Genomic DNA, 13,165 nt, shown 5'->3' on the forward strand with positions numbered 1-13,165 from the left:
CAGTAATACAATAAAATCACACAGCATTTCAGATGTGAACTGGCAGAATACTGAACACACAGTGAGGATACCATGATGTCATTCTTCCAAAGGATTTTCTGTTTGTTTATAATGCCAATTCCCAAGCTGGTTGTACCTGCACATGTTTTGGATGTCCTCCACACTTAGCCTTTCTTCTGTTTATGACCTCAAGGGCATCCATTGTGGAGTGCTGGTGGTATATTCTAGAAAGCAACAGAGATTTTATTTTATTTCATAAGATCTGTCTTTTTAAAACAGGTTGGTACACAAAAGGCAGCTTGTTTAAGGTGTGGGGGCCAGATGTCAAATACAGAATTCTGGGGTCAGCTTTTCTAGACAGCAAGTATCAATTAAAGGTGGGAAAATAAAACAATTGTCAAAGCTGAGCGCTCTGTGTAGGATGAGAATATAGTGCAGCTGTGAGCGATGAAGAGGGGAAATGGAGATGCAGGCAGGCAGAGTGTCTGTGAGACGGGTCTCTGTCCTGCTTGTCCTACAGAGCCTCTCTTATCTGAAATGGCACTGGACACACCCAAAGCAGCAATGCAATTTTGACCATTTTCAGTAGAATGAATCCTGAGCATCAAATGTATTGAGACCGTACACAGCTTTCAGTACACAGCCTTGTACTTTAAGATATTTTGTATATTTAGGCTACCCAGTTATTGCTTAAATAAAATGCTATTTTATTAGAGCAGTAAACAAAAGGGGAAACTAAAGAAATAAGCTTTTCATTTCTATCATTACAGTGAACTAACTTGAATATGTAAAGTACACGCCTAACAATTGCTTAGAATGAAATGCTTTTCTTTATGAAATGTAAGATTAGTGCTCAAAATAATTAGGCATCTATATTTCTACCTGGGGTTGATTATGTTGACAGTTTATGGCTGTGCTTTGCCATTAATCCAGATTTCACTTTAAAAATAATTTAAGTACATTACGCAGAATATGGCACTCACCATTGTTTGGTATTCAAAATGATTAAGCCTGAAGGCCAATAAAGCATTGGTTTATAGTAGTATACTAGGCTAGCTAAGTAATTTGCTTACAGTCTGAATTAAACAGTAGATTCCTGCTCCAAGGTCATTTGAGAGGTTTCATTTTAGTGCCCTGCATTTTGCACTTCATTTTTAAATGGGAATGTATTCGATAGATTCAAATGTATGTCTCTGTAGCCATACTAAGTCATACTAATAAAATAAAATGAGTACAAGTGAAAACTTGGCCATTATTCATTTATTTATATTGTCCTGATATTTAGGAAAGGGTGCTGTCTCTGCAGATGCAGCATCAGAAAAAACAGTTGTAAGTTTCTGATACGGCCAAAGTATCAAATGCAATATCCTCGGAACATGTAGCAAAGAAAAATAAGCTATTTTTTTTTTGACGTGGTTCATATGCAGTTTTACAGCTTTAAAATAAAATAATTTTTAAATATTTTAAAAATCAACTGATGACACAGAAGGCAAAGTTTCTTCATATAGTGATCATTTCAAAGACAAAATTGACAGGGTAGCAATAGATGTATTTGGTTACACTGAATTGCTAAATATAATGCACTAAAACATGCATTTCATGAAATCCTAGGTGCTCCATCTATAACCTTATTAGTTTCTCTTCACTTCATAAGTATATGCTCTATCATTTACATACACACCATCATTCTGATTTCATTCTTGTATATACATACGTCACACACACATTCTGTACATATGTATATACATCTATCTATTCACACACAAATACATACAGACATTATAATGAAAATGTTGTTGGTAATAAACTGTATTAATTACAAGACAAATACATTGTTCAGCTATTCAAGTGTGCGAATGCGTGTACTTTATGAAGAAACAGAATGACTCCTTGAGAAGATTAAAGCCAGTAAAGGAAGCAAAGGCTCAATAGGTGATAGGAGCTGTATTTCAGCCTTTTGGGCCTGGATAACTAAAACACAGCTAAATACAAACAAACAAACAAACAAAACAAGTTGTGCAAATTCAGGGCCCTATTTATTGTAATATTTAAGGCACTTTACTACGGTACTTGATGGACTGGCATCCTGTCCAGGGTGTGCCCTGCCTTGCGCCCTGTGCCTGCCAGGTCCTGTTCTGGCTCTCTGTGACCCTGTACTTGATCAGGTGGATCTTGAGAATGAATGTGTTTAAATATGAATGGAAGTCAGTACTCCCCATGAAGAAAGCATCATCAACACAGAGTTGTGTTTGAAAGCAGGACAGAGATATAGATGAGAAAGGGAGAGACACAGACAGACCCACAGAGTGTGAAATACAATCCAGGCGAGTTCCAGACAGAGGGAGAGACAGGCCCAATGTGTGCAAGTCCATCCAAACAATGTGGAAGCCTCATACTGTTGGCTAGAGACCATATTGTTCATCACCGGTTTGCTGGTTTGATCTCTTTCAATTTACACTTTTCTAAAACAGATTTGTCTGGAGGCATGTTACAACTGATGATGTAATAAAATACTGATAACGTAATACTGTACAATAACATAATAATTTGCAGTTCAAAACATAATACTGATAATGTAATACATGTACAGATAACATAATAAAATGTCCCTACTGACAACATAATAAGTTTTTTCCCCAATAACAAAATATCTTATTATGTTATTGACATTTATTACGTAATATATCATCACACCATCTATACTAACATTTCAGAGTAGAAAATTAATTCAAAACCTTAACAAAATAAACCACACAATATATATTTTATTTGGCTACCATACATTTAACATTGCATATAAAAGTAAAGTAAGGTAATGCTTTGAGGAACTTTCCAATGCAGAGATAAAAACTCTAGCTAAGGTTTGTACCATTGTCACAATCCTCAAAGTCATCACACCTCCAATACACATCCTGCAGAGATCAAGGGAGAAGAAAGGAAAGGACTTCATCAACAAATGTTATTACCCAAATCAGACCAATCAGTGTAAAGGGAAAGATAAGATTAGAATATATTTGTGTAAAACATAATCAAAGAAATTAAGAATATCAATGATCACAAAAGGATCGTAGTCCACCACCAAGGTCATCCTGGAAATCTGGAGACCAAGTGCTCAAGTCAACGAAGCCTGCCAGCCCCCCCAACTATCGAACATCTGCGTATCTGAACCCCAGTGAAACACACAGGTAGTACATTTCTGTGTACTTGTCACAGGTGGCTTGCAACACCCTACTGAACAAAGACTATGCCACCCCACTTCATTAAGAGTGTGTGGAAATGTGATAACACACTTATTTTTTTAATCTTAGAGTCACTGTAGTTTTCAAGTAATCTGGAGACAGACTGGGTCAACAAAAAGGAGTTCATCAGGAGCAAGGAAGTCATTCATGATGAGACGGTCTCATAGAACAATCTAACGACGTAAGAAACACAAGCATTTCTTCTGTCATTGAGTCACATCACCCAAAAGGTGCTGCTGTCTGACAAGCTGCAAGAGTGGAAACGAGCCCTGCCACAACTCTGGACAACATGAACAGTGAACAAGCCCATGGACAACAGCAAGAAAGGCAGTGCCTGGAGGGGAGGCAGAGGATACGGCGGCTGGGAGCAACGCAGTAATGTGCTGAACTTCTCTGCAACAAGCCAAGTGGGACAGCGAAGACAAATGACAGGGTAGAGGAAGAAAGCCAGGATTGGTGCTTAACTTGGAGGACTATAGCTGTGAGGAGGTCCAGCTATTGCAAGTGAAGAGCTTTACATTGTGCATCACTGTGCGTGTGCATAACAAAACAGAAGCAAGAGAAGTCTGAGCGGTCTCTTTATGTCGCTCTCGCTTGCCACCGCTGTGCTGAGACTCTGTCCCTCTTTAGCTGCTTACCTGCCAGGAAGAAGAAAGGAAAGTAGGAGTTACTGACAAACTGCACAAATAATACAGCTTATATTTCTCTTACTTTGCTGTAAACTGGGGTGGAATTTGTGTAGTCTTAGGGTTGTAACTTAGTTGTATTAGCTTATTAGCTTTTGTTGCATTTTTCCCCCTTAGCATTAGCATAGAGTTTGATAGTTCTCTTGTCCATTTCTTTTATTAAAGACAATATTAGCAAATAGTATTACAGGTTAGTTCCCCCATTATTATACTAATGGGAATTAGTGTGCACTCTAAAATAAACATAACAAACATGTATTAGTCCTTCTCAGGTAACATATAAAACCTATGACTCATAAAGCTGTTTTCTAGTCCTGTTGTTTTGGAGACTTCATCCTAAACTGCTCATCTCACTCTGTCAGACACACAGCATCCAGCCTGAGTTCACAGCACTGCTGGACTACAAGAGACTGTTGTACCCAGGAAGACAATTTGCATACAAGAGCCACTTTGCATGGGCAGCACATGCTTCAGTGCTCTGGGAGTGTTTATAGCCCTGTGAGTTTAACACTTCATGACTGAGAGCTGCCCTTCATGGCAACACAATCCACAACAACAATGACTTTCATGACCGTCTTCATCTGGGCTCTCGCCATCTGCACTCAGGGTGAGAAATGTGTTAACTGTAATTTTGTATGTATTATTTTCTAATATGTGTGTTCCTATTTTAGCAACACATCAATTATTATTTACTAATACAATTCTTCATGTATTTAATGTAAAAACTTCTGATTAAAGTAAAAAGGAAAAATCATGATATAACACGATAAAAAAAAACGTGTATATTTACAACATTTCATTAACTTAATATATGTTTATTATGTTTAGAAACCAGAGGACAGGTTACTGTGACTCAGACTCCACAAGTCAAATCTGTTCAACAAGGAGAGACAGTCACTGTGAACTGTAAAACCAGCAGTGCAGTGGGTACTTACAATGGCAAGCACAACCTAGCCTGGTACCAACAGAAACCTGGAGAAGCTCCTAAACTCCTGATCTATTTTGCCACTAGCCGTCAGTCTGGGATCCCAGAGCGATTCAGTGGCAGTGGATCTGGGACTGACTTCACTCTGACCATCAGTGGAGTCCAGCCTGAAGATGCAGGAGATTAATACTGTCAGAGTTACCACTATCTCAACAGTGTGTATGTGTTCACACCGTGCTACACAGTCGTACAAAAATCTCCCTCAGCTGAACTGCACAGAGACTGCACTGCTGCAGCTGAGACCTACTGCAGGTGCTGAGGGTGAAGGCAGTGAAATGGGACACAGCCTGTGAGGAGCTGCACTGCACACACACTGAGCTTCAATAACAACACTGAGATACATAAAGAGGATTACATTTTTGGGTAGTTTTAGTTTGTTATTTTGTAGTTCTTTACTAGTATTGCAAATGTATTGAAGATAATATTAATAACATGTACAGCTCTGGAACAAATTAAGAGACCACTGCAAATTATTCTTAAATCAGAATCTCTACATGCATGGCAGCCATTCCATTCGTGTGTCTGTTGAATTCTAATACAGGCGCACCCCATTCTACTGAATGAGCTGCTGATTAGGTGATCACCTGAACCAAATCTTATTTAACGAGGAAAAGTATAAAAACCACTACTGTGGTCATTACTATCCTCTTGCAATAGGACCAGCTGGATTGCAAAAACAGTGCTAGTAATACCCTAAAAGTAATTGGAATAAAAAAACTATTGACCATGCCAAGAGAGTTGAAAAGGAAAGTTGTGAGTGAGGAAAAGGGTTCAATTCTGGCTTTACTGGCAGAGAGATACAGTGAGCCTGGGTTGCTTCCATCCTTAAAATTTCAAAGACAGCGGTTCATAAGAACAAGGTCAAGCAGCAGACATTGGGGACAAAAAAGCTACAGACCGTAGAGGGCAAAAACGACTCCCCACTGACCGGGATGACCGCCAACTCATTCGAATGTCACTCAACAACCATAGGATGAAATCAAGTGACCTACAAAAAGAATGGCAAACAGCAGCTGGGGTGAAGTGCATGGTGAGGACGGTTTCAAACAGACTCCTAAGGGCAGGGCTGAAGTCCTGCCAAGCTAGATAAAAAGCCCTTCATCAATGAGAAGCAAAGAAGAGCCAGGCTGAGGTTTGCAAAAGACCATAAGGATTGGACCGTAGAGGACTGCAATAAGGTCATCTTCTCTGATGAGTCCAATTTTCAGCTTTGCCCAACATCTGGTCATCTAATGGTTAGACGGAGACCTGGAGAGGCTTAAAAGCCACTAAGTCTCACACCCACTGTGAAATTTGTTGGAGTATCGGTGATGATCTGGGGGTGTTTCAGCATGGCTGGAATCGGGCAGATTTGTCTTTGTGAAGGATGCATGAATCAAGCCATGTACAAGGTTGTCCTGGAAGAAAACTTGCTTCTTCTGCTCTGACAATGTTCCCCAGCTCTGAGGATTGGTGTTTCCAGCAGGACAATGCTCCATGCCACACAGCCAGGTCAATCAAGGTGTGGATGGAGGACCACCTGATCAAGACCCTGTCATGGCCAGCCCAATCTCCAGACCTGAACCCCATTGAAAACCTCTGGAATATGATCAAGAGGAAGATGGATGGTCACAAGCCATCAAACAAATCTGAGCTGCTTGAATTTTTTCGCCATGAGTGGCATAAAATCACCCAACATCAATGTGAAGACTGGTGGAGAGCATGCCAAGATGCATGAAAGCTGTGATTGAAAATCAGGGTTATTGCACCAAATATTGATTTCTGAAATCTTAAGTTAAAACATTAGTATTGTGTTGTTTAAAAATGAATATGAACTTATTTTCTTTGTAGTATTCGAAGTCTGACAACACTGCATATTTTTTGTTATTTTGACCGGTTGTCATTGTCTGAAAATAAATGCTCTAAATGACAATATCTTTATTTGGAATTTGGGAGAAATGTTATCAGTAGTTCATAGAATAAAACACAAATGTTCATTTTACTCAAACTGTCATGGTCCCCTAGCACTCCCCCTCTATCCCCACTAGGGGCTGCCATTTCCCTGCCTTCTCCCTCCTCTCCTCATTCTATCATCCCATTAACATTCCATACACCCTTGTGCACTCTTGCTTCCACCCTCTGTTCCTATTCGCCCTGCACCTGCCTTCCCAGTTCTTGCTTCCCTTTATAATAATAAAAATACACTGTAAAAAAGTTTGTAGAAATTAGTTTAAAAAACAACAAATAGCAACAGTAAAAGAACATAAAACATAAAATAGTACATCACCATAATAGATACACTGAATTACCCTAAATCAAGAAGCATATAACTCATTTTTACTGTCACAATATATAGAAAACACATAATTTTACAGTGAAAATATACAATTCTGGTCAAATGAATGGGAAAATACCATAATGTCACAAGCAAGTAATTTCCCTAAATGTATGGTATTGCTCTGTATAAATTACAGATTTTGCTGATGTGTACATTTAAATTTACAGTATAAAACCTTTTACCATTAAGCAAAAACATACCTTTATTTCTACAGAAACAAAATGTTAAAAATCTGGTATATATTTGTTGATTTCAAGGTAAAACATGTATTTAAATATACTGCAATGTACTGTCATTTTATGTAATGTCCTTGTGAATATGGGTCTAATCTGACACTTAATGTGCAGTGTTTGGAGTTGCTATGATAGTACAGGTTGTTGGTATGGTATTCCTAGGTGTTTGATAAGGTGCACAAGGTGGTTGCTGTGGTGTACTAGGAGTTTGTTAGGGTACTAATTGGTTGTAGATTGCAGCTATGTGTACTACAGTTGCTAAAGTGTTTGTAGGTGATTGCTAAAGTGCACTTGGTGGTTCCTAGGGTGTTTCAGGGTATAAATGAAGATTTGGCTGCTGGGGTGTTTCTTTGTTGTTCATAAGGTGAATTAGTTGGTTGCTAGGGTATTTATAGATTAATAAATCAGAACTAGCACTGACCCAACCCTCCCCCTTCCGACCCCCAATATTTATAACATGATACACTTGATTACTGCGATTTGACTGGGAGAGCACAGGTATCTTAGAAGATAGAGAAGTAGTCCTACTGCCCAGCAGACTATTTTGCATTGCTGGTCACAGGGGGGGGACAGTATTTTTTTTTTTTTAATAAATCATGTACTCAAAAGGAGGTAGGATATGGTGTAATGACACTCCACATATGCACATTGCAATTTAGCCATAACTATTGATATAACAAGTTACTGAAGAACAGCCATGTGTTTTGTTAATAGTTCCCATTATATTATCAACGACTAGGTTGTTCATACTGGAAGTCACATTCATACTGTGCACTGCAGTGGCGTGTTAAAATCTCACAATAAATGATGTATATGTTTTAGTCAGTTACAATGTGCATTTAATTAGACTGTTATTATGCCCTGTGTAATTTGTTTTAATTAAACTATAATTTGATCAAAAATGCTTGTGGACAATAGATAGCTACATTAGAGAGATGGATGGGTAAATAGAAAGATAGATAAGCAGAGGGGAATGATTTAATGAAACTCCAAATACAGTATATCAAAGCTGATTTCTTTATCTATTTATTTTTCAATTTAATAAAAAAGGGAAGCATACACATTCATCCATAGTATGCCTCAGATTGCATATTTTGATAGTTATTCAAGAATATTTAGAGTCAAGAAAAGCTGTATTTCCAGAATGTAATCTGAAACCAAAACATCACTTTTTACACCATTACCCAGCACTGACTCTGAAATTCGGCCCCTTGATGAGTCTATGGACAATGCACTTTGAAAGTAAGCACAGTTATTTTAAGAGATATGCAAGGAATTTGAAAAATTACAAAAACCTCCATCTTACTCTCACTGAAAGACATCAGATGTTCCAGGCTTACCTTTCAGCAGGATCAATGGGTCAAGTGGGTTGAAGGTGGTTCTCCATTTTACACAGCATTGTACAGCAAAGCTATTCAAGATGCAGTCAGACAGTTTGGCTTCTCTGAGAGTAACACAAGGGTCACAGTAGAAATGCCGTATAAGGGAACATCATCCTTGTTACAGGGAACATTGATTCTGTGGAGTTTGGTGAACTAGTGCTTATGTTGATAAAAAATGACACCGTTCATTTTCTGGTGTCAAAGTAAATAGCAGAATTCCTTCCTCAGTACCATCTGTACTCAGTAAGGAAAGACAATGAGAAGATGCAGTGTCTGAACATCAATAACTTGTAAGATGGCAATGGATAAAAATCAATCATGAAGGATGGATACCAAATAGTTCCATTGAAACACAGTGTGCCGTCACATTAATGAATGCCTTGGGCTGTCATTCTGGTGTGATTGATGTGTAATTGAGCTTTATTCACCCTTTCATACTCAGAAATGGATGATGCAGAGCAAAGCATAATACGCAGTGCCATTACTAAGGTGTTGCCAGACCTCCCAGCCTCCATTCTAAATATTGTAGAGGAGATACTACAATCACTGGGAGTGGAGACCACTGAAGATTTGAATTTTATCAAAGAAGCTGATCTGCTTTCAGTACTTATAACAAAATGAATTGAATTAGTATAACCAAAGATAAAACATAATTCAATACATTGTTAATTTCATTATTTTTGTTTTACAGCACAGAGCACTGAAATCCACAACCGTCAGCATTAACCTCTCCAGCTTCCTCAACATGCTCCTCACTCCCTGCCTCGCCCAGCTGCTCTATTGCTGCTGCAGATTGGGTCGACAGCTTCCATGTTCCATGGGAGAAGTTTCCTGAAGCCTTGATGCAGTGTTTGGAGAGGGGGAAAAGGCCAAGCCCACAGTTATGGAGAGAAATGATCCAGATTATTGCATCGGAGATGAATGCCTGTGCTTCTCCCAGGAAACAAGCCTCCACAGAAGTTGTTAAAAAATGGTTGCCAAGTATCCACAGTCACTGCAAGATGTCATAGAAGGGGATGTGGTGGGAGCCGGGTATCATTCACTAGTCAAGCAGTTACAAGCCCGAATCGAAAGTGTGAAGCGGTCTTCAGCACCAAGGATAATGAAGCGCAAATGGGCGTCAGATTAGTATGACACAGAGGAAGTCCAAGCTGAACAAAAGGCAGCTGTTCAGGACACGTATAGCTGCATAAAGTGGGACATGAAATTCATGCCAGTGAATGAGGCACCAGAAAGCCAAAAGGAGAAGAAAGACAAAATGAAGGTGCTCAGTAAACAGACTAACTTCAGCCCAGACGAGGAAAAAAAATCTTATGAAGTGCATCTACTACCCAACGTAAAGAGATAATCAAGGGAGCAGATCTACAATCCCTCATGGAGGATTGGCATGACAGTCCACTTCCAAGAGCTCACTGGGGTATCACTAAAGGATACTTTCCTCACCAGTGTAGAAAAAAAGGGAAAACGGCTTTTAGACTTTATAAGAACCATTTGTGCAGACGAGAGCAAACGAGTATTGCAGGCTGTCACTAAGCTGGAAATTATGAGAGGACAATCGGAGGGCTGCTCAGAAGATGTGAAAGATATGGTGCTCCTTCTTCTCTCCTATTTTGATGAAACAGAGGAGAACCTCTTCCACTATGTAGAAGAAACATGTCTGGCAAAAGAAGTACAATTGGAAAACTTGTCTGTGACACCATGCCTCATTGTATGTGGTAAGTTGATATTTAGTTTTACTGTAGGAGCCTAAGCTAATTTAAGGAAATATTACATAAAATGTACTGTCATGTTTTAAAGTGCTAGTTGTGGTTCTTCCCTAGTGGTATTTTCTCCTCCATATGAGTGTAATAGATTCTCCAAGTTTAACCCATCAGCTTCTTCCCTGTGGTGAGAATAAGCAATTCACTGGGATTGTGCTTTAAAATGAATTAAGTAGATCTGAACCAGCAAACAGGAGGATGTATTACAGTCATGTGGAGGAGAAAATACCACTGGAAATACCACTGGATGTGGAAGAACCAGAACTAGCACTTTGTAAGATCACTTTTATGTTACTAATGACTTGTTTGCTGTGATCTATTTTCTAACCTGCATCAACCTCCGGCTATGCCTCAAGGCAGTTCATGCGGAGTATAGACCGCATGGTTGTGAATCACCAAATCCCACCTTTATCTCTGCCATCTGTTTGAGGATTTGGAAGCTACTTCTGCCTCAATATCCACTATCCTGTGGGTCTGTGCTCCACACTTGAGTTCCTTCAGAGGTAAATAAAAACTATTCATTTCATCCTTTAGAACAAATCACTGTATATAGTGGTTGATTATGATTTATTGTGTTCACAAAGGGGTTTCTTCAGCATCAATCCAGAGAAGGGCACAAAAGTTGAAACAGAAAAACAAGAAGCAACTATCAGTCAACACCAAGAGTCCTCACCCTCATCAAAGAACTCTCTGATCATGAGTGGAGAGAGACATGTTAAAGATGGACTTGTCTAACCGGCTATTAAATCTTATGAGGTGACATAAGGATACGGTCGTGAGAATCACGTTCGCACATTTCTGCTTCCTATTGTTGTTATTCTGCTAGCCTAATTGTTAAGAGCAATTGGTGAATGCATTTTTGTCAAGACTGAAGCGGGGGCTTTTTTAGAACCCTGGACAGCACTGCTCCAACTCATCCTTTGAGGGTTCGTTGATTTCTCCATAGCTGGCCAGTCGGCCATACAATTCACTTTGTATCCCTGTTTATTGAACAAACATGTTAGATTAGAGCTGAGGGGTGTACTACGAAGGGAGTTTAACCTACTCAGATTTAACTGGGGGTTATCGAGGAAAGTCAGGGTTGACAAGCTCGGATTACCTAAACTGGTGTTAACCGGTACTACGACGGTGGTTAAGATGTCAGTTAATTGACTCGGTGTAACTTAACTGGAGTTAGTTCGCGTGAAGTGGGTGCGCAGTGTCTGTGCGCCGGACTGTCCCCGGAATAATGCAGCTGTTAATGTCAGGATATGAGGGCTTAAAGAAAGGTTAGCGGATAAATGTAACACCGTGGCGCCAACAAAGCCAGGGAGGCTTGTTGGCAGCGCATTGCCGACAGAGTCAATTCGTAAGAACAGTGTTCTTGTCATATGTTCTTGATTTTGTCTCACGGATTCTTCTTTTATTTGTAATATGATTGAGATGTAAGGACACGTAAAATTGTCTGTCTAAATATGTGACAACAATTAGGATAATTCAATTATAGCCTACACATGGGCTACATCTCTGCAATTGACCCGTTACTCACTTTTAATTAATTAAGATCTACTAAAGCACCCAGGCTGTAGGGCTGCCTGTATGAATTGAATGCTGTTGTGTAGAATAACTTCATTCTAACAATCATTTCAGCTGCAGCCCCAGTGGAAAGCGCACCTGCAAGTAGAAGTTTTAAGGAGAAAATAAGGTAGACTAGCCTACATGTCAGATCAAATACGATATGATCAAATACCTGAACACTGATGCTGTGAAATGACTTCCTATTCCCATAATCCCCCTCATGTTCTCCCAGGGGTGCTCTAATGGGGAAATGCGTAGTCAATCACACCAATCACCCTCGGGATTCATATGGAAAAGAAATGTGTTGTGTATATAGGCCCAGCATATGCATATTAAAAATAGATCAAGTACTTCTAAATTGCGAATTACCTGTGATCGCATAAAAAGCCTCTTTGATCTTTAGAAGGCTTAAATGGCCAGGGACACAACACATGCATCCAGCAGTTTAGAGAGAGCAAGAGCCACTTTGCGAGCTGCACGGCACACAGTATTCTTGCTCAGATGTGCAGCATCACCGATGGGATACATGAAGTGTCCGCTGGCAGAATACCGCACAGCAAGACAACAGCGAGGGCATCACTCCGGCGAGTGGCATTGACACGTCTGGCCCTAGAAGCCGGCAAAGACACTGAATTCCCTCGGATGAGAATCAATATCTTTCATAGAGAGCATCATCGGGGTAAGATAGAGGAACTGCCCGGTCTCTACACACCCTCGCCTTGCGGAGTGAGCCTCTCACAACCCGTGCCCAATGTCGATTGGGTCTTCCAAATGTGCCAGCATTTTTCTCGACAAGACTGTGGGCGGAGAGGCAGTGCTTATAGAGAGTAACACCGAGTTAACCACGAAGATTACAGTGTAGAGATGCGTGTATATTGCCAAGAGTGCACACCTCGGGTAAAACTTATCCACCTTCGCAGTGCAGGTTAACCGGGAAGTTACACCCGACCTCGCAAACTTACTCCTGAACTTACCTGGATAAGCCAGTTACCTCGCTTCGTAGTAC

The sequence above is a fragment of the Amia ocellicauda genome, chromosome 13 (assembly GCF_036373705.1).
Source record: "Amia ocellicauda isolate fAmiCal2 chromosome 13, fAmiCal2.hap1, whole genome shotgun sequence".
Lineage (NCBI taxonomy): Eukaryota > Metazoa > Chordata > Actinopteri > Amiiformes > Amiidae > Amia > Amia ocellicauda.